This window comes from Natator depressus, chromosome 5 (genome assembly GCF_965152275.1).
Source record: "Natator depressus isolate rNatDep1 chromosome 5, rNatDep2.hap1, whole genome shotgun sequence".
Lineage (NCBI taxonomy): Eukaryota > Metazoa > Chordata > Testudines > Cheloniidae > Natator > Natator depressus.
The window spans coordinates 29,564,298-29,590,762 of NC_134238.1; the positions used below are offsets into that span (position 1 = coordinate 29,564,298).

At 41.2% G+C, this 26,465-nt stretch overlaps 1 protein-coding gene across 1 annotated transcript in view; it reads left to right on the forward strand.

Moving 5' to 3' along the window:
* Positions 1-2,426: 2,426 nt before the first annotated feature.
* The window catches only part of NIM1K (NIM1 serine/threonine protein kinase), a 76,009-nt gene continuing 51,970 nt past the window's right edge, over positions 2,427-26,465 (forward strand). The window contains exon 1 of the mRNA XM_074952518.1: positions 2,427-2,577. The gene's annotated coding sequence lies outside the window, so the exon portion shown is untranslated. The remainder of the gene's footprint in view (positions 2,578-26,465) is intronic.

Consider the following 26,465-nt stretch of genomic DNA (forward strand, 5'->3'; position numbering starts at 1 on the left):
TGACTTTGCATCCTTGATGTTCTTTTAATGTAGGGTTTTCAGGTTGGTGGGTTGGGTTGGTTTGTTTTATGTAACTTCCTAGGTTTTTAACAAAGCAAATAGAAATTCCATCATAGTAATACCAACATGGTTCTACAGCAAGGTTGGAACCTTGAGTTCCACAGCACAGACCACTGCCTGGTGAAATAAGAGTACTGCTAGCAGCAGTAGGCTATTATCCTCTGTGTGGGCCAGTCACTAGAGGGCGATGAGAGCAACATTTTTCCATCGAGTTTCATAATTGTTTGTTGACAGCAGAGGAATGTTGAGACTCAGGAAAGCTGGGTTTCAGTCCAGTGCTGAAGGCACTGTGTTCTAGTGGTTACAGACTCTTCTACCCTGTCCCTCCAGCCTGTCCTTTTCACACCCAGAGCCGTCCCTTGGGTAGGGCAAATTGGGGCAACTGTTCTGGGCCCCATGCTTTGGGGGGCCCTACGGGCTAGTGCGATTGGCCAGCGCGGTGGGTCCTGGAAGAGACTAATCCATCACTTCCACCCTGGGTCCCCTAGGGATGGCCCTGCCCACACCCTCCCTAGCTTTTTGGCCCAGCCTTCCCCACAACCCTACTCCCAGAAAAGGCTCCTCACAGCTCTGAATTCTGGTCACGCTGTTTCCTTGCTGCTTGGGCTAAGCAGATTAGCATTGGGAACACAGGAGAAAAAATTTCCCTGCTTTCAATTCTTGTGCCCAGTGCTATAGCAGTGCTTGGCTATTAGGAGGAGCAAGTCCAGGATAACTCCTGCTTGGCCTCTGCAACCATAGCATGGAGTAAACTGAGCTCCGATGGAATCCTCTGTGTATTTAGCTGTCAAACTCTTAAGTCTGAGCATGTGTGAACTGAAATTTTCACAGGATCACAAATTTGGGAGGATTTTCCTGGGCACAGCAAAAGAGCCATCCCTGACACCAGGGCACACATACCCCTGCTCTCCCACATCACAATCACATGTCAAGTCCCTGCTCCAAAGGATGGAGGCAGCAGGGCTTCTCACCAAACGGTAAGAATTTTTCTAATATGGCAAAACTAATTTTTCCCCAACATTGTTCTGAGAAACAGCTGGCCTGTTTTTGCTGAAATTTTCCAAAAATTTCAGTGTGATGCAGACACTGAGCATGAAATTCTAAACAGACAGGAGACTGGTGTATTGTTCTTTTCTTTTAACCTCAAAGCTTAACAAATTTACCAGCAACTGAAAACAAGGTCTGAGGTGTTGGACAACTTTAACTGGAAGCATCACTCCCTGCTTCACTTATAATATATACGCTCCCACCATTTATAGAGCCTCTGAGCAATTTGGGCTTAAAACTGCAGCTGATGCCTGTTACCAGAACCCCTAAAGCTATGCTAGGGCATATGGCTTTAGGGTAGGAATCAGAGAAGAATGATGGACTTACAAGACTTCTGCAACATAAAACAGTCACTCTTTTGTGGGTGCAGTCTACACCTTCTGTTGTATTGCAAACACAAAGTGAAGTACATGCACCTGTAAGGATGTAATTTGTAGCGTTAGTCAATCCTGCAAGAATCCTGATTTTGAATACAATGCAATCAACTGTGAGTGCCAATTTTGTAACCACAAGTTGGCCACAATTTGGAAGAAAATTCCCTTTGCCTGAGTTTCCTTATCTATAAAATCGGGCAAATGCCTATTTATTATCCATGTTAAGGGACTGTTGCCAGGATGAATTGATATTTTTCTGTGAAAAGTGTTACTTTATTATTAGACTGTTGGGATGTTTTGGGTTCCCCGAATCAATGCTGATCTTCAGTCCTAGTCTCTGAAACGCTTGATCAAGCCTACCGAGTTAAATGATCGCATTCCCATGACTGCCGTGTTCCCCCTTGCCGGGAGAATCTTGCCTGGGTAATGGCGAGAGAGCTAGCGGAGCTGTCCAAGGTTGTAGAGGAAAACAGCGGCTCGCTGGCTAATTGCATTGTCGTTTTTTAAAGCACCTGTCCCCACCCCAGTAATTCTGCCCTAAAAAAAGATGGCCCTAATCTTGGTCCTTGAGTCCCACGCGTTTCACCAGCTGCCCGCCTGTAGCTAGCGGGCTCCCCGCGCGGCGAGCGGCCCGCAGCCCTGCAGTGCCCAGGCGGGCTGTGTGTGTGGTCGGCTCCTAGCTCCATCTCGCCGCGCCCAGCCCGGGGGCCGCCTCCCGCTGCCGCCAATCAACGCCGAAGGGCCCTTCCCACCGCCGAGCGGGCGCAGAGGCGGCTGGCTCCCCCCTTCCTGGGCAGCGGGGCTGCTGCGCGGTGCCTCGCCGGGCTCCGCTTCGCCATGCCCCGCGCGCGGCCCTCAGCCTTCCCCGGGGGCTGGGGCTCTCGCTAGCCCGGCCTTCCGCGGCCCCGGCGGCCCGCCCTCCCCAGGGCCCTGCCCCCCGGAGCCTCTCCCTCGCAGCCCCTTGACAGCGCTGGTCCCCTCGCTCCCCGCGCCGTGCGAGCCAGCCGGCTGCCCGGGGCTGCAGGGGGCTGCAATGACTGCCCCGCGCAGAGCCCCGCCTGGGGCCGCCCTGCAGCCGGGCACCCTCTCTCAGCAGGTAAGGCGGCCGGGAACGGGGCAGCCGCCGCGCCCCGTTAACCTGAGATGAGAAGGGAGGATGGGTGGAGGGGAGGGAGGCTGGAGGGGGCTGGGTGTGTAGGAGAGGGGCTGGGGATGAGGGGAACGGTGCTGTGGGGTGTTTGTGTAAATGGAGGGGCTGGCTATGTTTGGCGTAAGGGCAGCAGAGGCTGTGGGGAAGCTAAGGGGATGCCTGGGGAGATGCTGGGTTATAGGAGGTGTAGAAGATTGGGATGGGGGTTGGGGGACTGAAGGGAGAGTTTATGGTGCATCCTGCCAAACTTTCAGATGTATTTCAAACAGTCCGTTGTTACGTGCTAGCATATTGGGATGTAATTAAAAAAAAAAAAAAGTTTGCTGCCCTTAGGATGCCCAGACATCCCAACATTAGGGGCTTTGTCTTATAATAGGCAGCTATACCCCAGAAAAACAAAGTGTCCCGGTTTTTCACACTTGCTGTCTGGTCACCCTAGCTGCCCTTACAGTGCTTGCTGAGGTCGTTGCCTCTAGCATCCCTGGCTTCAGCTTGTTCCACACCCTGTATACCAAGCCAGGCATTCCTAGTGTTTGTGGGGTCAGAGGGAGACAAGGTAACATCTTTCATTGGACCAGTGTCTGTTGGTGAGAGAGACAAGCTTTCAAGCACACACAGAGCTCTTCTTCAGGTCATTTGTGAAGTCATGTTTTGCCAACGGAAAACTTAAAGGAGACTGTTGGCCTGATATTGCTTTAGTTCTACAAAGCATTTTTGAGATGTTTATTCATCTGCAGTCTAGGGCCCACTTGCTCTGGTGGAGTGTGGCAGCTGCTTTGCACTGTCCCCCCAGTACAAAGCAGCCTAAAGCTGGCAAAGCCAACCCAGGCGCGAGGGTGGAATATCTCCCCAGCATAGGGGGAATTCTCTGATGGCATAGAGCTGGCATAGTTGCTGCTGTCCTGTCCTCCTTCCCTGATGCTGACATCAAGGGCATGATCAAGGTTTTCTTACTTCCCACCAACTCCCTGCTGCAGTATGGGATCCATAGAGTAGTTATGGACTCTCCCAAATGATGACAAAGGTTTTGAACCAGCACACAGCCAGCCTAGTATTGGAGGAGCGCAAAGGCCGCCTTTTGCATGCCCTCCTCCTGAGCTGAGCTGTGTGTCCCTCAGACATAGCTGAGGATCTGAGCCTAAAAATGTATCAAAGAAGAAAGATGTGTTTATGTTGTAGCAGGGGTGGCTGCAATCATTATAGTTAGAGTTATTTAATAGTTTTCATTCTAAATCTCTGTCTTCACCTTACACGTCTCTGTAAATTCAGCATTTGGGGCTGAAATATCAGGGCATCACCTCTGCCCCCCATTGATTTTCTGTGCAAAATATTTGAGCAAAAACAGATCAGCTGTATTTGAAAATGAGAATGAAAATACTACTTTCCTCACTATTCAAATGGAACAGTAGTACATTTGGAACCTGAACCTGAAATGTGACATGCAAATAGACCCGCTTGAGGAGAAATGCCTTTGAGTGCTCCTGTGAAATTTGGTTTTGATCAAAAATTGTTTTTTCATGTGACTGAGTTAAAACCCTTTTAAGATCACATCCTGCTCAGGAACATGTTGGCTGTTTCTTGTTTGTTGGCTTTTCCTTTGCTAATCTTGTAAAATAAACATTTGAGGAAGCAGGCTGTGTATTCTGCATGGCTAATTTAGCTGCCTATTGAAAAGAATATTAAATTTGTACATAAACTAAGCAAGGAGCTCCACGTTATCCCTTTCTCCAGCTCCTTGTGCAATGCCTTGCTAAAGTGCACCATAAGGGAGTGAGCTGCTGTGGTCCCTCGCAGCTTTCCCCCTGGAGTACGATCCTGTCAACGGGACTTGGAACTCCGCTGGACAGCACTTTCTTGCAAGAGCCGCCCCATTCCCACAGTCTCCTCATTATATCTCACCATAGGGAGAGTTCCTGTGGCATTGGCAAGGTGAGAATTGATTGAGGGAAGGCTTCTGGGCACCTTATAAGGGGCACTGGATGAATCCTTGCTCTGCCATACCTTAAGGTTTCTCCATCTGACAAAGGCATAAGGCTCCTTGAATATGCAAGAGAGGGGCTCTCCCAAGCTGTATGGGATAGACTGTTCCAGCAGGCTGCTGCTAACTTGTTTCAGATTGTGGATTTTACCCACATTATTGTCAGTTTTCACTGTCCCAATAGAGCTAGTCAGTTTTGAAAATCCTGGCCACAATACATGAGTGCTTATGAAAATATTAATGTAAATACCATAGAAACAAGAGAAAGTATCTTACACAAAGTTTAAGTCAATAATGACATAGAGCAGTATTATGAGAATGACGCTAATGAAAGATGAATGAAAAACAATTGCAAGATAATATTTGTGAGAATCTACAATTGGAGGGAAAGTGGCACTATATATGGTATGTGATGCAGTGTGTGATTTAATCAAAGGTTATACTGTAATGCATACAAGGGGGCAGTGACTTTAGAGTGCTTAATTGTGCATCTTGAATGGTCTAACATAGTATTTTTTTTTATGTAATAGCAATCCTTCCCCCTACGTTTCTATTTTAATTTTCTTAGTCGTGTAAAATAACTTAGGGGGTAAATCAAAGCTCCTTGAAACGATTGGAAAGATTCCCATTCACTTCAATAGGCATTGGATCAAATTCCTTTTGTCTGTACATCTGGAGACTCTTGACAATGGAAATACTTTGTTGTTTTTGTAGTTTTTTTGGTGCTGTCATGAAAAAAAGAAAGATCTGGAATAAAACCTTTTTTCTAAAGGGTACCTAACAATTTTATGTCAAATTTCTAATGACTCACATAAGACTACCTTACTCCAGAAGTAATCCTGCTGATTAAATGGAGCTACTTTATGCAGTAAGGTGGCAGTCTAGTTCCCAGATTTTTCTTTCACAACTCTGAGGTTGTATCATGAATCCTCCTTATTAGGCAGAGCAGGATTAAAAGTAAATATTGTCTAAAACAAACTGACAAAAATATATTTCCCTTTGCCCTATGCCAACCTGAGTTTTAAAAAACCTGCTGCAAAGAATCTGGCTATGAGGACTTAAAAAAATCTGTACAATATATTCCCACATGCTGTGCTTAACTCTAGAATCCAGTACTATAATCTATAATAAACACATTTCTAGTTTGCTCAGTTTTCATCTACTATCTAAGTATTTTGGGGTAGCATTCCTTATCTCTTATAGAATTACTGATCTTTGGACTCTGTAAACCAGATAAAATGATTGTTCCCCTGACAAGATTTGCCTCTTCTGTTTCTACAAGGTGACTGGTATATACATTTCCTTTGTATTACAGTACATATCATAATGAAATATTTCTACATTATCCATTTGTATCCACATTTATCCATTTATGATGGTTATACTGTCTCTGCTTGAGTCTTTATCCAGCACTTCAATTCCCTTCCTGCTTTCTTGCCCCTGACACTTTCTGAGTTACAGAACAATTTACGAGACTGGCCAATTGCATTCAGAGCATCGCTTCATTTGCAATTGTCATTCTGAAGAGACATCTACGCAGCTTTCTTTGATTGTGGCTTGTACCTTGCTTTTACTGCTGTTCATATGGAGAAAAAGAAAGTGCACCCCGATCTCTTCAAGCTATCTTTGATGTAATATTCCAGAGAGTTGACAGAAATTCAGGATTTGTCATGCAAGTACAGTGTTCTGATGTTTGGAAAAAAAACCCTGCTATTAAAAATGAAGATAAAGGGACAATGTCAAGATGGTGTATATTAAAAAGATTTCTTAAACCACTGCATGTTATTAAAAACTGAAATATTTTTTTTAAATTGAAATGATTCTCCCCTCACTTATGCTGATTGTAAATCAGAGGTAACTGCATTGAAGTTGATCAAGTTATATTGGCATAAAAATGATGTAAATGAGGCAGAATAGGGCCCCCAGTTTATGCATTTAGGCCCCAAGCCATCAAAGTACCTATGCACATGCTCAGCTTTAATGATGTGAGTAGTTCCATATATGTTAATGGAACTAACAACATGCTTAAAGTTAAGCACATGGTTAAATGCTATGCTGGAATGGGGCATTATTAATATTTTATATAGTTTAATTGGTGTATATGGCAGCATCTGATAAGTGCAGTTATTTACAAGAAAATAACAAATCCCTGCCCCAAGAATTTTAAAATCTAAGGCTCTGATCCTGCAAAGGCATACACATAAGTTTAACTTTACACACTATGAGTAGACTCATTGAAGTTGCTTGCCTCTGTGTGTGTGTGTGTTTAATAATTTAATTTTCCCCAGGGTAAGTAAGAGGGAAGATACAAGAGGGTACAATATTATATTAATACTATACATTAGATACATACAAAGAATATAATTTTGTAACAACAAACATTATTCAATCAAATAAAATTTACTTTTAGTCATACATACAGACATCCTCTCACACTTCCTATCAGTACCGATTCAATGGCACACTTCCAAAAAGCAAGACCTAGTTTCTTGATTTTTTTTTTTTAAATATTTTTTCACTTTTCTTAAATGATTTTTTTATTCTTAAATAATTTATCGTCTAACTTTTTCTGAGATTCAGAACAGTTTCAGAGACTGATCAGTCCAACTGCTAAAGTTGGGAGAGAGTAAGTTTCCACTATTTATTTACCCTGACATTTGTAAATATTATGGTCCAAACTCTGGTAGCTTTTCTCCCATTGAGAGTTCTTCAGTAAGGACTACTTTATTTAAAAATAGTCCCACTGACTTCAAGCAACACACATGATGATGCCAGTCAGTGAGACTATTTGGGGAAGAAGGTACTACTCATTCTAAGGGTATCAGAAAATGGGCTTATGTAAAAAAGGTCTCATGAAGGCTGCTATTTCTAGATTTTTATGTACTAGTTTAGGTATTGTGACTTTGGAATCTTTTTGTATCATATTTAAAAACTGCAGAAGTAATCTGCTGCTAGGTTTGTTTAAAGTTTTCTTTAAATTATAAGATCTTTGGGGCAGGGACTATCTTTTTGTTATGTGTTTGTACAACACCTAGAACAACGGGGCCATGATCCATGATTTGGACCTCAGCGTGCTACTGCAGTGAAATAAATAATTATGATAAACTATGTTGAAGGCAGTTAATTTACACCAGGCATGAATTCACCCCACTTAATGTGATAGCATCACAAGAAACTGATTGAATAGCCTTTTGCTTCCAAGGTCAGGTTTTTCTGTGGGTCCTATCCACACTATTGTAGAGTTTTCTGGACTCTAAAATAACGTGTCCTCTTGAACAAGTATGTCAGCATTTCCCACTACACAACGTGATGCAAGGCATAGGCATAACCAGATGTGACATGTCATCCCGGGTGAAGTGCTGAGCCTGCGGGAAATAAAAACAAAACAGTGGATTATTCTGAGCTGTATTTTAAAAATGCTTGTTTTTCATTGGAGAAATATGAACAGGAGCTTATAAATTGTAGCCATACTAATAGGGGAGAGTCCCATACAGCTGGGAACAGCACAAACAGCATCTGCATGGATAGCCTTGGCCTCTGGAAGATTACTAAGATTCAAAAATTTGGGGAATTGCTCCCCCCCTTTTGCATTTTTAGAGGGGACCTAAACCATACCCCTGGTACTTGCCTCCAACAATGGAATGATCTTGTAGAAATTCTTTGGGGAGAAACCTACAATTTCTCATTCCCTACGTGGGTTTTTCAGTGTGTAGGACCAGAATATTCCTTAGTGCTTATATAGTGCTTTATTATTTCAAAGCACTGTACAATTATTAATGAATTCAGTTTCTCGACACCTGTGTGAAGTAGGTAAATATTTATTATCCTGTACCAATGTGATAACTGAGGCACAGACATATTAAATGATAAAGATTAAATTAAAGCTCTACAGGGAGTCAGTGGTGGAACTGGGAATAGAACCTGGCATCCTGACTCCCTTCCTATGGCCTATGAACAAAACCATCCTTACCTTCAAGGAAGCCAGGTTATTGGAAGAATTAGAACTCCACTCTCTAGTTCTCTGAGTGGAAAATAGATACCCCTGTCCCCTTGTTTGAATAAGCAAGGTGCACCTCTTTCCTCATCATTTATGTCAGGAGTACTGTATTATTTCTAGGGCTGTCAATTAATCACAATTAACTCAAACGATTAATGCAAAACAAATTAGCTAGATTAAAAAAAATAATGATTAACTGCAGTTTTAATCACACTGTTTAAGTGGTAATAGAATACCCATTTACATTTATTATAAATATTTTGGATGTTTTTCTACATTTTCAAATATTGATTTTAAGTACAACACAGAATACAAAGTATACAGTGCTCACTTCATATTATTATTTCTGATTACAAATATTTGCACTGTAAAAAAGATAAAAGAAATAGTATTTTTCAGTTCACCTCAGACAAGTAATGTAGTGCAATCTCTTGTATCGTGAAAGTGCAGCTTACAAATGTAGAATTGTTGTTATTATTATTATTATTACAAAGCTATACTTAGAAACAAAACAGTGTAAATCTCTAGAGCCTACAAGTCCACTCAGTACTACTTCTTGTTCAACCCAAGCGCTAAGACAAACAAGTTTGTTTACATCTGCAGAAGATAGTGCTGCCTGCTTCTTATTGACAATGTCACCTGAAAGTGAGAACAGGCATTCGCATGACACTGTTGTATCCGGTGTTGCAAAGTATTTACTTGCCAGATATGCTAAACTTTTGTATGCCCCTTGATGCTTCGACTTGTAAGCTCTAAAGTTTTACATTGTTTTGTTTTTGAGTGCAGTTATGTTAAAAAAAAATTCTACATTTGTAAATTGCACTTTCATGATAAAGAGATTGCACTACAGTACTTGTATGACGTGAATTGAAAAATCCTATTTGTTGATCTTTTTTCCGTGCAAATATTTGTAATCTGAAATAATAATATAAAGTGAGCACTGAACACTTCGTATTCTGTGTTGTAATTGAAATCAATACATTTGAAAATGTAGAAAAACATCCAAAAATATTTATAATAAACAATAAAAGAATAGCAATTTAAATTTAACAGTGTGATTAAAACTGCGATTAATCACAAATATTTTTTAATCTTGTGATTGCAATTATTTTTAACCGATTTACAGCCCAATAATTTGTTGTTACTAGTTATTTGATTAGATTTATAAAATGATAAGATCCTCTCTGAATGCTCTATTTCAAAATACGAATAATCTCATGGAAGTGAATTATAAATATACATTTCAAATAATAACCAAAGATCTCTCTTTCCTTCCAGTTTTGATCTTCTCACTGATTGTTAATTGCAATGCATTTGCAAGTACTTTGCTATTTATTAAGATGTAAAGGGAACTACAGATTATACCTATCGAGGTATCTGAAATAAAATCATCCTAAATATGTCAGTGCTGGTGATAAATCCTGTTAATGCTACATGGAGACAGATCTGTTGAGAGAGGATTAGCAGGATACATTTTCTATTGGTTGTCGTGACAACCATGACTCCATGCATCTGTAAAGCAGCATGTTAATCCATGCAGGTTAATCTAGTTTCAAGATTAGCTCATCAATATCAAGCCACTAAATAACAGGGGGGTTAAATGCCTTTTATTCTTTTTTCTTAAAAAAAAAAAACCCAAAACCTATACAGATAAATAAATTATATGATCCTGGAAAATATTTACACATTGAATTAATTTGTTGATCCAAATTATTATTATTATTATTTATTAATTACAGCAGTAACCAAAATGTGCTAGGTATTGTGTGTGTGTGTATATATGTGTGTGTGTGTGTGTGTGTGTGTGTGTGTGTGTATATATATATATATATATATATATATATATGTATATATATATATATTCCTCCCCACCCCCAAGGAGTCCAGGGATGGGGATATGGATACAATCTACTAGCAATATGGTGAGATAAATGATGACTGGTTTATGTCTTCTTACTACCAGGGTTGCCTGTTTGTTTTGTTCAGTTATTAGATTTTTCATAAATGAATGTCTGGCTCATTTCTTATAGAAGTCATGGCAGAAGTGGATGTTGAAAAACGATTTGATATCCTGATACAGCACAGCACATAAGCAAATGCTTAACTTTAAATTTGTGAACAGTTTACTTCAATGGGACTACTCACATGCATAAAAGTAAGCATATACTAAGTGCTTATTCAAGGATGGAATGAGGAATGGCCTGGTGTATAAGCTCTGGAAGAGTGTTCTGTTCATAATGCTAGTGGAGAAAAGGGGGGTGGCAGGCAACATAACAAATACGGTCTAATCAATAGGATGGAGCAGAGTTATGCAGCACCTGGAAGGCCAGGACAAAAAACTTCAAGTAAAGTGGCTCAATTTATGTGATGAAAATTGAAAATTAAGCACTTTGTTTCCATGGGAAGCAAAAGAAAATAAAAGAGTGTGAGAAAAGGTTCTTAGACTAATTAGTCTGGTGGTTTGGCAAAGTTGCAGACTTTGGCAGCATTAGAACAGCCATCTAGGAATCTAGATTCTTGGGTTTATTCCTGTCTCAGTCGCTGGCTTGCTTTTTATCCTTGGACACATCACTACGTTACAGGTGCTACAGCGGCACAGCTCTGGCACTGTACCTATGCCACTATAGCACTGTATTGTAAAGGCACACTACAGCGACGGAAGGGATTTTCCCATTTCTGGAGTAACTCCACCTCACCTAGTGACGATAAGTGGGTTGGCTGAAGCATTCTTCAATTGACCTAGCCGTGTCTACACTGGGGGTTCAGGGTCTTTGTCTATGGTGCTCAGGGGGTGTGGATTTTTCACGCCGCTGAGCATGGTACCTATGTCAAGCTGAGTTTTTAAGCGTAGACCAGGCCTTAGTAGCTCAGTTTCCCCATGTGTGAAGTGGGTGTATTGATACTTACTGTACCTCACAGGAGTGTTTTAAGACTTTATTAATGTTTACAAAGCTCTTTGCAATTCTTTGGTATAAAAGACCCTGCAGATATGTATATTTATTATTATTACTATTATTTTATCAGTTAATAGCCTAATATAACAATGGCATTACTTAAAAATGATCTGAGCTATCAGCATGGTCTTGACTATAATCATAACAGTTGGATACAAAAAGCATTAATCATTTAGGTTAAATACAACTTAATTTTCTGAAATGTAGCTTACATATGAGTTTTTCAATGAAATAAAATGTATAAAAAGTTTGAAGTTTGTATAATAGTGCTATTCTGTTATTCAAATCATTCAAGTCAATGATTGCTGATTTTTTAAAAAAACATTATTTTAAATGTTTATCATGGAAAAGTAAGAAAGTTTGTCATCCAGAAAATGAATTAGAAAATTCAGTTGTCCTCGGAGGCGCAATTATAAAAAATTTCAAATGAAATTCATTAATTAAACTATAAAGTATGGGTATTTTAGTCCTGCTTCCAGCTACATGAAGAAGAGGAAAACAAGGGCCCAGATTTTGTGTGGCAAAATGGCCACTTTATGCCATCCCATTGGTGTAAAGATGCCATAAGGGACCCCCACAGAATACACTCATTATAGCCATAGGGCAGTTCTCCATACAGTGTAGAGCTGGCATAACAACTCTATGCCAGCCCTTCCCCAGTGCTGCTCTAAATTGTCCAACTGGTAACTGTCCTGTATGGCCTGTTCTGCCAGCAAAGAAAAGGTGGATTATACTGCATTCCAGTCACACTACCTTCAGCCCCCTTCTACACTGGCGGGGAGGGACAGTGTAGAGCCACTGTGCCAGCTGTATGCTATATTGAGGGATGGAGGGATTCTGCAAGGACCATTTAAGCCCTCCTGTTATGGCCCCTTTATATGGTGGAGTGTCTGTTTTGCCATATTGAAACTGAGCCCTTGTTTTCCTGTCTTCAGACAAAAAATTTCATTTCACTGAAGTGAAGGCTGAAAGTATTGTCAGTCCAGGAGATGCAAAATAGGAACAGAGCACTGCAGAATTTAGAACAAGGTCCCTGCTTGAAAGGGACAACTCTCTGTGGATAAGGGTGGCACAACTGTGTCCATGCGGTGTAGATCATTTTGCAACGTCAATTAAATTAATTATTACCTTTTTTGACCCAAGTAGGTCTTCTGGGTTGGCACTGTTAGGTGGAGAAATTGATGATGGAGTCAAGTATTTCTTTGGTACAATCCTGTTTATTACAAAGCATGTACAAAGTCCTGTTTCCCTGAACAAATCAAATGCAGGAGACTGTTTCTTTGCTCACACTTTCAAGCCTCTCAAACCAGCACTCTACCCAAAAGCTCTCTCTCGCTTAGCTTCTTCTCAGGTTCATGGTGCAAGTGATTCTTCAGGGCTTCCTTGCTTTCTTCTCTGTGGGCTTCTGTGGTGTTTCTGCTGCTTTTCTCCACATGCATCCAGCCACTCTGCCTTTGCATTCAACCCCCCAGTGAAACCCCTTTGCCTGCGTAGCTGAAATTCTTCACCACCCTTGCACGTGGCCTGTATTTTGTGAGAGGGCTCCCATTATCTCAACTGTCTGTTTCATAAAGAAGCTTAATTGTATTTTTACATTTATCCTGAATGACAAGTGGTTGTCACACACCCCAGCTTCAGCAAGGTTTCACCCAACCCGCAGCATAGGAACATAAGAATGGCCATATTGGATCAGACCAAAGGTCCATCTAGGCCAGTATCCTGTCTTCTGACAGTGGCCAATGCCAGGTGCCCCAGAGGGATTGAACAGAACACTTAGTCATCAACTGATCCATCTCCTGTCGCTCATTCCCAGCTTCTGGCAAACAGAGGGTAGGGACTCCATCGCTGCCATCCTGGCTAATAGCCATTGATGGACACAGGAATATATTTCCGAAGGCACATAACTTAAAGCCATAGAGTGAAATGGGAGTTTTGCCATTGTCCTCAATAGGGCCAGGATTTCGCCTATAATTTATTTTTTTGCCATAGGAGCAAGGCTCAATGTTTTGTTTTTTAATGGTTTATGTTTTCATAATCCAAAGGTATTGTGGAGTCATTTTACATACAGTACAGTTCACACTGATTGCATCTGATGAAGTGAGCTGTAGCTCACGAAAGCTTATGCTCAAATAAATTGGTTAGTCTCTAGGGTGCCACGAGTACTACTTTTCTTTTTGCGAATACAGACTAACACAACTGCTACTCTGAAACCAGTTCACACTATATTACTCTTTATCGTTTCAGACATGTTAGTATAGAATTTCTTAATTTTCCATCAGTTTTACTTGAACAAAATTGATGCTGAATGCAGGTTTCAATGATAGGTTTGATCTCTTATAAGGTACCTCCTCTGTTAAGTGACTGTACCTCACTGGAGTTGTGATGTGCTGGTCAGTGTAGTGGCCAGCCCCTGTGCTTGTGTGCTAGCTGGAAATCCTGCCCTGATGCTGTACTCTTCTCCCTCCATCCCTTCTCCATAACAGGGTAAGATTTAACCCTAGGACTCTTATGTTTTTGTTACAATTAAAGCAAATGTGACTTAAAGGAGCAATCATATTACTACTTACATCTCTTTCCAGTTGCTGTAGGTTATTAAAATTTCATGGCCTTAGGGCCCAGTTTTGTGATTGCCTGTTTATTGCTTCAGGGTAGCACTCTTCAGAGAGAGCTCTGCATGCCTAATTGCTTAAAGAGCAGGTAATTTGGGCAATAGTTTTCTTTCCTTTAAGGCACTATATTTATTAATGATTTAATCCATTTCTGCATATCTGTTCTGCCATGAGTGCAGGGGACTGGGCTAAATGACCTCTCGAGGTTCCTTCCAGTTCTATGATTCTATTGCTAATAAATTAATCATGTTGACAACATATAGATGCATGTGCACAGACAGATAAATGTATTTATGACATTTTAAAATATACTAAACACAATCCAGGGTCTAGTAATCTAGAAGTTTACCCCCACCACACCCTCTCTGCCTCAGAAAAAGTAATGATGAGAAGATGCAACTATCCATTGCTTAATGACTTCAGTGTTCAGATATAGGAGTTCAAGAAAGAAAATGTTTACCTTTTAGAACAGGGAGCAAGGGGTGGAAGGGAGAGGGCTCGTCTACATTGAGTTTATTCTGGGCCTATTTTATACTCTTCAGTAATGCATATAGTCTGGTTGGATAGAAAGCCGTTCTTCAGTACTAATCGGCAAGTACCTCTGCAATATGTTCTCTCAGGAAGCATGGACTTAAGATGAGTCAGCAGTAAATCTCTTGAGTGTTTCATAGATTCATAGATATTTAGCTCAGAAGGGACCATTATGATCATCTAGTCTGACCTCCTGCACAACGCAGGCCACAGAATTTCACCCACCACTCCTGCAAAAAACCTCACACCTATATCTGTGGTATTGAAGTACTCAAATCGTAGTTTAAAGACTTCAAGGAGCAGAGAATCCTCCAGCAAGTGACCCGTGCCCCATGCTACAGAGGAAGGCGAAAAACCTCCAGGGCCTCTTCCAATCTGCCCTGGAGGAAAATTCCTTCCCGACCCCAAATATGGCAATCAGCTAAACCCTTTTTTTTTCCATAGAATATCAGGGTTGGAATATCATAGAATATCATCTAGTCCAACCAACTGCTCAAAGCAGGACCAATCCTCAATTTTTGCCCCAGATCCCTAAATGGCTCTCTCAAGGATTGAACTCATACCCCTGGGTTTAGCAGGCCTTAAACCACTGAGCTATCCCTCCCCGAGTGTTAGTAATTACTCTCTTAGCTGTGTATCAGAATTGACCTTTTTGCTGCTTAAACATGCTAAAGACATAGAGTTATGGCAATTTCATCATGGTTATGGGAATTTTTCAGTGTCTCTTTCACTGTGATACATTTCATTCGAATGCCCAGACTTCGCAGCACTAAAGTTGCCAGGAATCCAAAGTCTGCGGCTGATTTACATGTAAATGCATTGCACACTTATGGCACCATAAATAAACACTAAATAATAATTGCACTACATGTGCAAATCTTTTTAAAAATAGCTAATGCTCATGGGCGTATCCTTGAACCTCCCTGACAGAGCAATACGAACTTCTTCCTGTTTGAATTCACCAACAATAAACCCTTACCCAACACTGTGCTGTTACAGCACAAGGAAAGCTGCAGTTCTCATTTTAGGATGCTGCAAGCCATATTTGTCACTCGGGCTGCATTTGAGCAGCCCTAATCTAGGGCCTGATCCTGCAGAGTGCTGAGACCTGGAGCTCCCGTCAGTTTAAAAGGAGTGGAGAGCTCACAACATCTCTCAGGAGGTGTTCAGTAGCTTGAAGAATTGGCCACCTAATAAACATCAAAGGCAAGCATCTAAAACGCATCCTAATGCAAACTTTGTGCTGCCACCCATTAGATAAGCAACTCTCTGATTTATAAAAAGAAAAGGAGTACTTGTGGCACCTTAGAGACTAACCAATTTATTTGAGCATGAGCTTTCGTGAGCTACAGCTCACTTCGAAGTGAGCTGTAGCTCACGAAAGCTCATGCTCAAATAAATTGGTTAGTCTCTAAGGTGCCACAAGTACTCCTTTTCTTTTTGCGAATACAGACTAACACGGCTGTTACTCTGAAACATCTCTGATTTATATCATCTTAATTTTGAAGCATAATCAGAGCTTCATGTGAGGAGGAGTTTTTCTTAGTAGCAATTCACTGGTAATTAACTCTGACATGTTCTTGCTTCAGTACTAAAGATTTCCTTGTCTATTTTTCTCTCAGGCCTTCCCACCAATTCCCACCCTGCTCACCATTTTATCTCCCCGCTTCATTTGGCTGCTAGATGCCATTGAAACAGCTGATGTCCTGCTAGGTTAGGAGAATGATGCAGGGACTCCCTCCAGAGTCAGAAAACCAGAGCTCTTGTAAGAGGTAGGGTTGGCAACTTTCCCAGACACAGATTACATCCCCTCTTTGGTGTTCTTGGCCTCTAGTGACCCAGTATTTGATGAGCTTCTGAATGCTTGTTTGGCAGAACAATGAAAGTGCTGATTTGCCTGGCCACCACAAACTGGCCCCACATTTTACATGAAAATAGAGACTTCAAGAAAAAATACAGTATATAAATGCAGGTTGTGAGGCAGGACTAAGCTGGGCATTGCTAATATTCATTATACATATTGGACATGTCAAAAGAAGCAAATTACTGATTTAGTTTTATTTCTAAATAGGTACTGGGATCATCCCAGCCCATATCCTCACAGAGAGCCCTTCTTGCAGTCCTTTGGCTGCAGGCAAAACTCCTGATGACTTCAAAGGGAATTTTTTTATGTGAGGACTGTAGAATCTGGCCCATAAATGCTGCTGAAGAATTGTTATAATTCTATTGAACCGAAATCAGGTGATTAGATCATCCTTTTGGAAACTGTCTCTGACGTCTGGAAAGAAACAGGCTTGTGTGTGTGTGAATTACAGTAAATCACAGCACATAACATAAATCACAACATGAATCGAAGGCACATAAGCTCTCCTGCTTCTTTTTCACTATCCACAGGGAAAAGGCAGTCACACTTCCAGTACAGGCAGCATCCGTCCTTTTGTCATCAAGTAGCAAATCTAGGGGTTGGTCCTGGTTCTCTCTATATCAAGTTCCCAGTCTATAACTAGGAAATAGCTCCCTTTACAAGGATGTTGCAGAACATAGTTTGCTTCAGAGAAAACCCTGGTTTGGCAGTTCTTTATTCTTCTTTGACATCTTTTGCTATCCTGTTATCTGAGAGCTTCTGATTTTACTAGTTAAATTATACTTTGCTCCTTCTTAGAGAATCTTGTGTGAATTGTAAATCCATAATCAGTTGTATGGTTCCCTGAATACTTGAAAGAGCTGCATACATGCTGAGCTTTATTAGCCCACTGTGACAGAATGACCTTTAATGAAAAGCTGCTGTAACTGTAAATGCCACAAAATCCTGGGATTAGTAGTATAGCATTTTTCACTAGTAGAACTCAAAGTGCTTTAAAAAGGAGGTAAGTATCATATCCCCATGCCTCACTCCCAGTACTCAAGTGAAGAATGATCATTCAGAAGCTCTGGCAGGATCCATATTTTGACATCACCAGCCAAAGGGAAGGAAACTGGGAAGCTTCATTCTTGATTAGAGACAGACGCAGAAGGAAGAATCCCAGTGGATGCCATCTTTCCGTGATTGGTGGCTTTCCTTGGCCGTCATGCACTCCTATGTATAAATCTGGGTATCGAGACAGTAAATTATATATATTCATGAATTATGTATCGTAAGTTTTTTAAATTAAAATTTAGGATTGAAATAATGCATATTTTAAATACCTAAAAACCAGAATTGTATACAGGTATGTTTTAAAAAAAAAAAAAAAAAAAAAAAAACCTGACCAAGAACTCTCTGTCACAGCCTTTCTACTGACTCACCAAAGGACCAAAGATGTCATATGAATCAGTTAATGCTGAAATAAAGGGAGCATGCACTTTTCTTGTGTACTGTATTCACACTGGAAAGAGCTTTCTTTCAGCTTGCTGTTGTCATTTAGGACATCTTATAGATGATCAATTGTTTATTGTCAAACAAGTGTAATTGACTGGAAAACTACATGAGAAAGCAAATGATCAGATAGTCTATACTAGTTTGGGAACCCATATAAAGGCAAAACTAGGGCTGGGCAAATGGTTCAGCACAGAGATGAAGTTGTTGCAGGCTGGAGTTCAGCAGATTGTAACCTGTCATAGGTCTGTGTTGTGATATGATGTCAATTGTGTCATTACATCATCTCACTGGAACAGCATCCCACAAGAGCCTACAGTCTCAGAACTGAGCCCTAAAGCATGAAGAGAGGAAGTCCCTTCCCCATGCTGCATGCTTGCTCTACCCTAGAGCTGAGATTTAATGGGTAGGCATTATGACTTCATGATAGTTAGTCTGCACTGCATTATTGCAAAGGGTATTGTACACTTAAACCAGTTTTCAGTCAGGATTTCCTGAATGCTAAACCTGGCTTGGATACTGATTCTCTGCAGTCTTGGGCAACTCTGTTAATCTCACTACCTCATTTTCCCTATCTGTAAAATGGAGATAACTAACATATCTGCTTGTAGTGCCAATCTGAGGATTAATCAGTGTGTCTTAAAGTATTTCAGTACCTAAGTGCTAAGTGGTATGAGGAGGCACAAAAGCATGCTTACATGTTATCTGATTCTCATAACAAATGCATCCTTCCAAATAACTGGATTATCTGGTGGGCCCATTTAAGAGAGGCTGGGGGAGGGGAAGCCCTCTCTTTATTTTTTATTAGGCGTTATTTTCATTATTCTATCTTGCTTGAAATGGTATTTCAAAAATGCCCAACATTTAATATACTTTTTTTTTATTTCAAAGAGACCTTTGCTGAAACTCTTAAGGCTGGGATTCCTAAAGAGGGGCTGAGGGGCCGAAGGGCCCCTCTCCCACTGAAAGTCAATGTGTGTTAGGCACCCAGCTCTCTCTGGCCCCATTCAAAGTCCCAGTCTAAATGCTTTGGGACAACCTTAATGGGATTGCAGTTGGTTTCTAAGAAAGCCCAGGATTTACTTTTAAAACTAGAGTGAAGCAGCCAACATTAGCAAACGTTGCCAGGCCTCATTGACGTTGAGATACGTGCAAATGAGATTTATATGCCAGTGTTAAAACAAGTTACTCAGGGAAAAGGTAAAGGGATTTCCTTCTCCTAAATAATGAGACTGTGTCTATGAGCCAGGTATCAAACTAGTAACCTTATGCTCACACTCTGAAGATTAAGGAGCCAAGATCTACATGATAGTCATGGGAAGGGTCTAAAGTTTTTTATATATATTTGCAAATGGTTCACTGAAGCCATTATTATAACCTAGTTATTCTTCTGGAGGTAAATATGTTCAAACAATTTTTGTCTGGATGAAAGCATGTATTTTGTTTTGCTGGAAAGATATCCGAAAACACAAAAGCTGACTATGTTGGAAGAAAGAGAGAGCATCAAGTGAGGAGAAAGTTAATATGCAAACTAACATAAAACCCCTAAAAAACAGTAACCATCTCTACAATCACTGCTGTGTACCTTGTTAGCATGAAACCCTTTTTCAGTGCATTCCCTTCAAGTGAATCTGATCAATATGCATGTACAGAAATTGCATCTTATTTCCTTTTCTAAGAAACAAGACAATATAAGCTTTGGGATCAGATTTTTTTTCTGGTTTCACCTGATACATACACCCTAGTTTTCTAACTCTAGGGTTGATTCATCAGTGTGTTATTCTGGTTTTACATTGGTGTAACTAAATTTAGTACAGTGAGGATACACAGAAGTCAAACTTGAGTAATGCAAGAGTGAAGCAGATATCATGCTTCTACCATACTTACTTAACAATAGGTCAAAATAGAAAAGTGCAGAAAGAGAACTGTTTAATTCCTGGCGTATCTCCATCAACTAGAATACAAGGGATTGGATTGAGAATGGATCCAATGTCCATTAAATTCAAGGAGACTCTTCTCATTGACTGCAATGAATATTGGATTTGACCCTAAGTGTGTATGTAGTGACTCCATAAAGCAAGAAACTAGCACAATGTGGAAGCAGGCATTTTTTTTGTTTGTTTGTTTTTTTGTGAAGCCTACAATCCATAGAAACTTCCGGTTCTGTTATGTATTTAGCCAAATTCTTCTGAGTTATCCATAAAAAGTGTGATCCACTGCTCCAGCTTTGGCACTGAAACAAACCTCCACAATAATGGTTTCACATTTCTCTGGTTTTCTTTTTTAATTCTCCCTCTCACTTTTTAACCTGTAATCACTCATGTATGTTCTCACTGAGAAACAGAATTCCCATGTTCTGTGCTATTAACATCAAAATCTTGCCTAAATAGGTAACATAAATTTAAACTTATGCTAAACCAGACTTTCTTTCCTTTAATCCTATTGCATGGAAAACAATAGCACTCAGCAAAAGACAGCACAACAAAAATGTTTCTTAACTTTTGATTACAGATTAAAACACAGTTGCCAGAGTAACTGTTGTTCTTTGATTGGGTTGTTTGTATGGACCTACACTCTTGGGACAGATGCAGCTAGGCGTAAAAACTCAGAATCATTTAGAAAGTAGTGCCCCTTCGTCCCTTGTGTAGGTTTCCAAGCGTATAAAAAGGGGGAATGGGGAGTTGTCCTAACTGCCCTCCAGTTTCTTTCATTAATTCAGGCCTTCATAACCCAAAGCTCCAAAGAAATGGAAAAGGTGGATCGCTACAGGTCATAATCTTGAGAGCACGACAGTTGCTATCTGTTTCACAGAGTTTTATGGCCAGAAAGGGACCATGAGATCGTCTAGTCTGACCTCCTGTATATCACAGACCATTAATTTAACCCAATTACCCAGGTATTGAGCCCAATAACTTGTGTTAGGTTATAAAGCATTTCAATGCTCAGGAGCCTAAACTGACAGATTCAGGAGAGACCAAGGTGCCACGAATGCCCAAGGCCCTGCAGGTGAGGTAAGCCTAGATGATTCCAGCAGGTGATCCATGCCCCCTGCTGCAGAGGAAGATGAAACCCTCCCCCTAACAAGATCCCTGCCAAACTGACCTGGGTAAAAATTCCTTCCCAATGACAAATCTGGTGATCAATTTGATCCTGAGCATGTGAACAAGACCCACCAGCCAAGTATCTAAGGCCTGGTCAAAACTAGTAATTTACTTTGGCATAGCTACGTCTCTTAGGGGTGTGAAAAATCTACACCCCTGAGAGAGACAGCTATACCAATCTAACCCCCAGTGTAGACCAGCGCTGGGTCAAAAGGAGGGTTCTGGGTCAACCTAGCTACCATCTCTCAAGGAGGTAGATTACCTACACCGATGGGAGAGCCCTGCTATTGGCATAGGTAGTTGGCAAAGGCTGTGCCTTTGCAGCATTTTAAATGTAGACAAGCCCTAAGAAAAAGGATTCTCTGTGCCAACTCAGAGCACTGGTCAGACCCAGCAGACCCAGGGAATTACAGACCAGTCAGCTGAATGTCTGTACGCGGAAAGATAATGGAGCAAATAATTAAGCAATCAATTTGCAAACACCTAGAAGATAACAAGGTGATAAGTAACAGCATGGTTTAATCAAAAACAAATCGTGTCAAACCAACCTGATAGCTTTCTTTGGCAGGGTAACAAGTCTTGTGGTTGGGGGGACATGGTAGACGTGATATATCTTGATTATAATAAAACTTTTGATACTGTCCCGCATGACTTTCTCATAAATAAACTAGGGAAATGCAACCTACATGGAGCTATTATAAGGTGGCTGCAAAACTGGTTGGAAAACCGTTCCCAGAGAGTAGTTATCAGTGGTTCAGAGTCATGCTGGAAGGGCATACATAACAAGTGGGGTCTCACAGGGATCAGTTCTCGGTCCAGTTCTGTTCAATATCTTAATCAATGACTTAGATAATGGCATACAGAGTAAACTTATAAAGTTTGCGGACGATACCAAGGTGGGAGGCGTTGCAAGTGCTTTGGAGGATAGGATTAAAATTCAAAATGATCTGGACAAACTGGAGAAATGGTCTGAAGTAAACAGGATGAAATTCAATAAGGACAAATGCAAAGTACTTCATTTAGGAAGGAACAATCAGTTGCACACATACAAAATGGGAAATGACTGCCTAGGAAAGAGTGCTGCGGAAAGGGATCTGAGGGTCATAGTGGACCACAAACTAAATATGAATCAACAGTGGTCTAGATAATTAGTCCTCCCACAAGTGCAGGGGACTGGACTAGATGACCTCCTGAGGTCCCTTCCAGTTCTATGATTCTGTGACCCAGAATTTGCGAACCGCTTCCATAGACCTTCAAATCAAGTTCAAGGTCTCAGTCCTTATCTTGAAAGTGCTCGGTGGCTTGGGCCTAGGATATCTATTAACTTGGGTTTGAATAGAGACTAGGAGTGGCTGAGTCTTTAAACATATTGAATCTATTTCCCCATGTTCAGTATCCTCACACCTTCTTGTCAGCTGTCTAAATGGGCCATCTTGATTATCACGACAAAAGTTTTTTTCTCCTGCTGATAATAGCTCATCTTAACTAATTAGCCTCTTACTCCACCTTTTTATGTTCTCTGTGTGTGTGTATATATATATATATATATATATATATAATCTTCTGACTATATGTTCCATTCTATGCACCCGAAGAAGTGAGCTGTAGCCCTCGAAAACTTATGCTCAAATAAATGTGTTAGTCTCTAAGGTCCCACAAGTCCTCCTGTTCTTTTTATGGTCAACAACTTCACTTCTCTGGCACAATAGAACTTTTTCTACAGTAAGAGTAAAGTAAAGTCTCTCTATCCATGCATCAGAGGGTGGAAAACTTACCAGCAGCCAAATGGGCCCTGATAGTTCAAAACAGTTTTGACTCTTTCAAATGTAATAGCTAATCTATTGGTAGGGATGGAAGATGGGCTGGGGTATACACCCTTTTGATCTGTCTGGATGGAGAATTCTTCCAATTCATCTAGTAGGTTCATCTCCCCAAAAGTTTCTGCTTTCTGATAGGATCTTGTGGACTTCATCAGAACACACTTAGACTTGTTCTTTGGGGAATCCAGTGTGAAAGTAGAATGAATTATATTGAAATTATAATTCATTAAAGAAATGCTACTTGAAGGGTTTGTTGAAATATAGTTGTCAGGAAGAGAAACATTAAGGAGTGTGAGACAATGGGTCCTCAAACTAATTAACTTAGAGCTCCTACTGAGCTAGGAGATTGGTAAACGTTAGTATGCAAATAAGATATGTATGTATATTTGTCAGTTTCTGCTTCCTTTTGTCTCCTATGTTAAATTGGCTTTGGCTTATTTGTATAAATAAGTTAGCTTGAGCCTCAGAGAGGGGCTCACATATCTGGGTGCATTGGCAAAGCGCTTTGCTAATAAACAGAGTGGTCTGACAAATTATGTGAGTCCTGAATCTGACTTTGACACCAGCAACTGAATCAAGGATCCTTATTTAGATATAAAGAAAAAAGAAAAGGAGTACTTGTGGCACCTTAGAGACTAACCAGTTTATTTGAGCATGAGCTTTCGTGAGCTACAGCTCACTTCTGCATCCGATGAAGTGAGCTGTAGCTCACGAAAGCTCATGCTCAAATAAACTGGTTAGTCTCTAAGGTGCCACAAGTACTCCTTTTCTTTTTTCTTTTTACGAATACAGACTAACACGGCTGTTACTCTGAAACCTGTTATTTAGATATATAAGTGCCGCTCCACTAATGCAGGCAGCTATATTAATCTTCTTTTCCTTCATTTCCAGTCCTAAAACATTGTCTGCCATGACAATGTACTGGTAAAACACCCATATAAAGTACATTGAAATTTTTTAGTGTGAAAGGTGCTTTTGTGAAAAGAGTTATTGGATCTTTAATAACCACAGATTTTTAAAGCCATCTCTCTCATGAAAGTATTCAGTGTTGCTGTAGCTATGTTGGTCCCAGGATATTGAAGAGACAAAGTGGGTGAGATAATATCTTTTATTGGATCAGCTTCTGTTGGTGAGAGAGAGAGAAGCTTTTCAAGCTTACACTAGAGCCCTTCTTCAGGTCTGGAAAATGTACTGAGAGTGCCACAGCTAAAAACAGGTCAAACAGTTAGTTTGGCATAAATAGCATATATTCTAAGGCAGTGGTTCTCAAAGCTGGTCCACCGCTTGTTCAGAGAAAGCCCCTGGTGGGCCAGACCAGTTTGTTTACCTGCCGCGTCCGCAGGTTCGGCCGATCGCGGCTCCCACTGGCTGCGGTTCGCCGCTCCAGACCAATGGGGGCTGCGGGAAGTGGCGTGGGCCAAGGGACGTGCTGGCTGCCTTTCCCACAGCCCCCATTGGCCTGGAGCGGCAAACCGCGTCCAGTGGGAGCCGCGATCAGCCGAACCTGTGGACGCAGCAGGTAAACAAACCAGTCCGGCCCGCCAGGGGCTTTCTCTGATCGAGCGGCAGACCAGCTTTGAGAACCACTGCTCTAAGGAACAAAAGTGTATGTGTGGGGGAGGTGTTAGTGGGTTACAGATTGTTGTAATAAACCATAAATCCAGACCATGATTTTTAGTGTCTAGCAGAGTTCTGAATTTAAGCTCCCAGGCTCATCATTTGTAAGTATTGTGCAGGTTTCCTTTGAGGATGGGGATTGATAGGTCAGATATAAGAGTGCTCCCTTTGTGAAAATTGTTCACCTGCAGGTGATATGGTGTTTTTGTCTTTTATCATTTTCCTGCATAGTGATTGTCTGGTTTCACCCACATAGTTTTTATTAAGGCATTTAGTGCACTGGGTGAGATACACCACATATTGTAATAGGCATGTATAAGGCCCATGGATCTCAAAAGGGGCGTTGTGGGGCGTGTTGATCATTTTAGCAGTGGAGCTATGTCTGCAGGCTTTGCATCTGCTTTTCTGGTAGGGTTTGGTGCTACTTTTGAGTTGGTGTGTCCTGGTCTCTGGGGAGCTTCCTTCTGATGATGAGCTTGGAGTGGTAGGAGGGTTGTTTGGCCAGAAGAGAGGGTTCAGGAAAGATTTCTTTCAGGATGGGATTCCCATTGAATATGGGTTGTAGTTGTTTGATGATATCCTGTATGGGCCCCAGTGTGGGGTGATATGTGACAAACCCCACCTCTGACTGCGGACCCCTAGTTATTTCTGTACTGAGGCAGGTTCTCTTGGGGTATTTGTGTGGCCTTTTCCATGATGCAATCTACTTCTCTGTGGAGTGTCCTTGTTGGTGTATGTTAAGGTGTATATCCTGGACTTTCTTTTTGGAGTATATTCTGTAGTATCTGCGTGTCTGGCTGTAGATAACTGATTTCTTGGTGTGTTTGGGGTGGTTACTGGATTTGTGAAGGTAGGTGTGGTGATCTGTGGGTTTCTCGTATATGATTGTGTGTAGGGTTCCATTGTTGAAACTGATTGTGGTGTCCAGGAAGTTTATGCTGGTGTGAGAGTGTTCCAAGAAGACTTGAATAGATGGATAGTAGTTGTTGAAGTTGTGATGGAAATCTATGAGGGAGTTTAAGTCATCTGTCCAGAGGATGAAAATATCATTGATGTATCAGGTATATCATTGCTTTTGTGGTGCATATGTCCAGAAATTCTTCTTCAAGGTTGCCCATGAGGAGGTTGGCATATTGAGGAGCCATTGCAGTACCCATGGCTGCTCCCATGGTTTGGACAAAGTGTTTGTTGTTGAATGTAAAATTGTTATGGAAGAGGATGAAATGGATGAGTTTGGCAATGTATTTGGGGTGGTTGTCTGAGTGTTGTCCATTATCTGGTAAATATTTGAGGCAGCCAGCAGGGATGTTGGTGTATAGGGAGGTGACATCCATGGTGGGAAGGATGGTGTTCTGATGGAGGATGTTAACGTTGTGGATATTGTAAATTTCCACCACAGCTTTAACAGCCACCACCCATCCATTAAACTCTCTCTAGAACAGCGGTTCTCAAACCTTTTTTTTCGTGGACCACTTGAAAATTGCTGAGGGTCTCAGCAGACCACTTAATGATCTTTCCAAATGCTGTTTGTACCGTTAGCTAACTATTGTAAAGCATGTTGGATAAAAGCGCTATATTCAAAAAACCGTAATAATAATTAACATTTTTTGTTCTACAAATGAACGCACACAATTCATATTTTAATATCAGTAGTCTTACCTTTCTAATGTGATTGATGTGCCCTCCCTCCCCTGCCACGGCAGGAGCCCCCGAGCTGGGGCTGGGAAGGAGGGGGGGGTTCTCTCCCCCACCACAGCAGCCACAGAGCTGAGGCTGGGAAGGAGGGCTGTCTCTCCCAGCAGCCGCAAACCTGGAGCTGGGGAAAGTTGCCTCTTTCTCTGGCCGCTGCAGCCCTGCATGTCCCAAATTCCC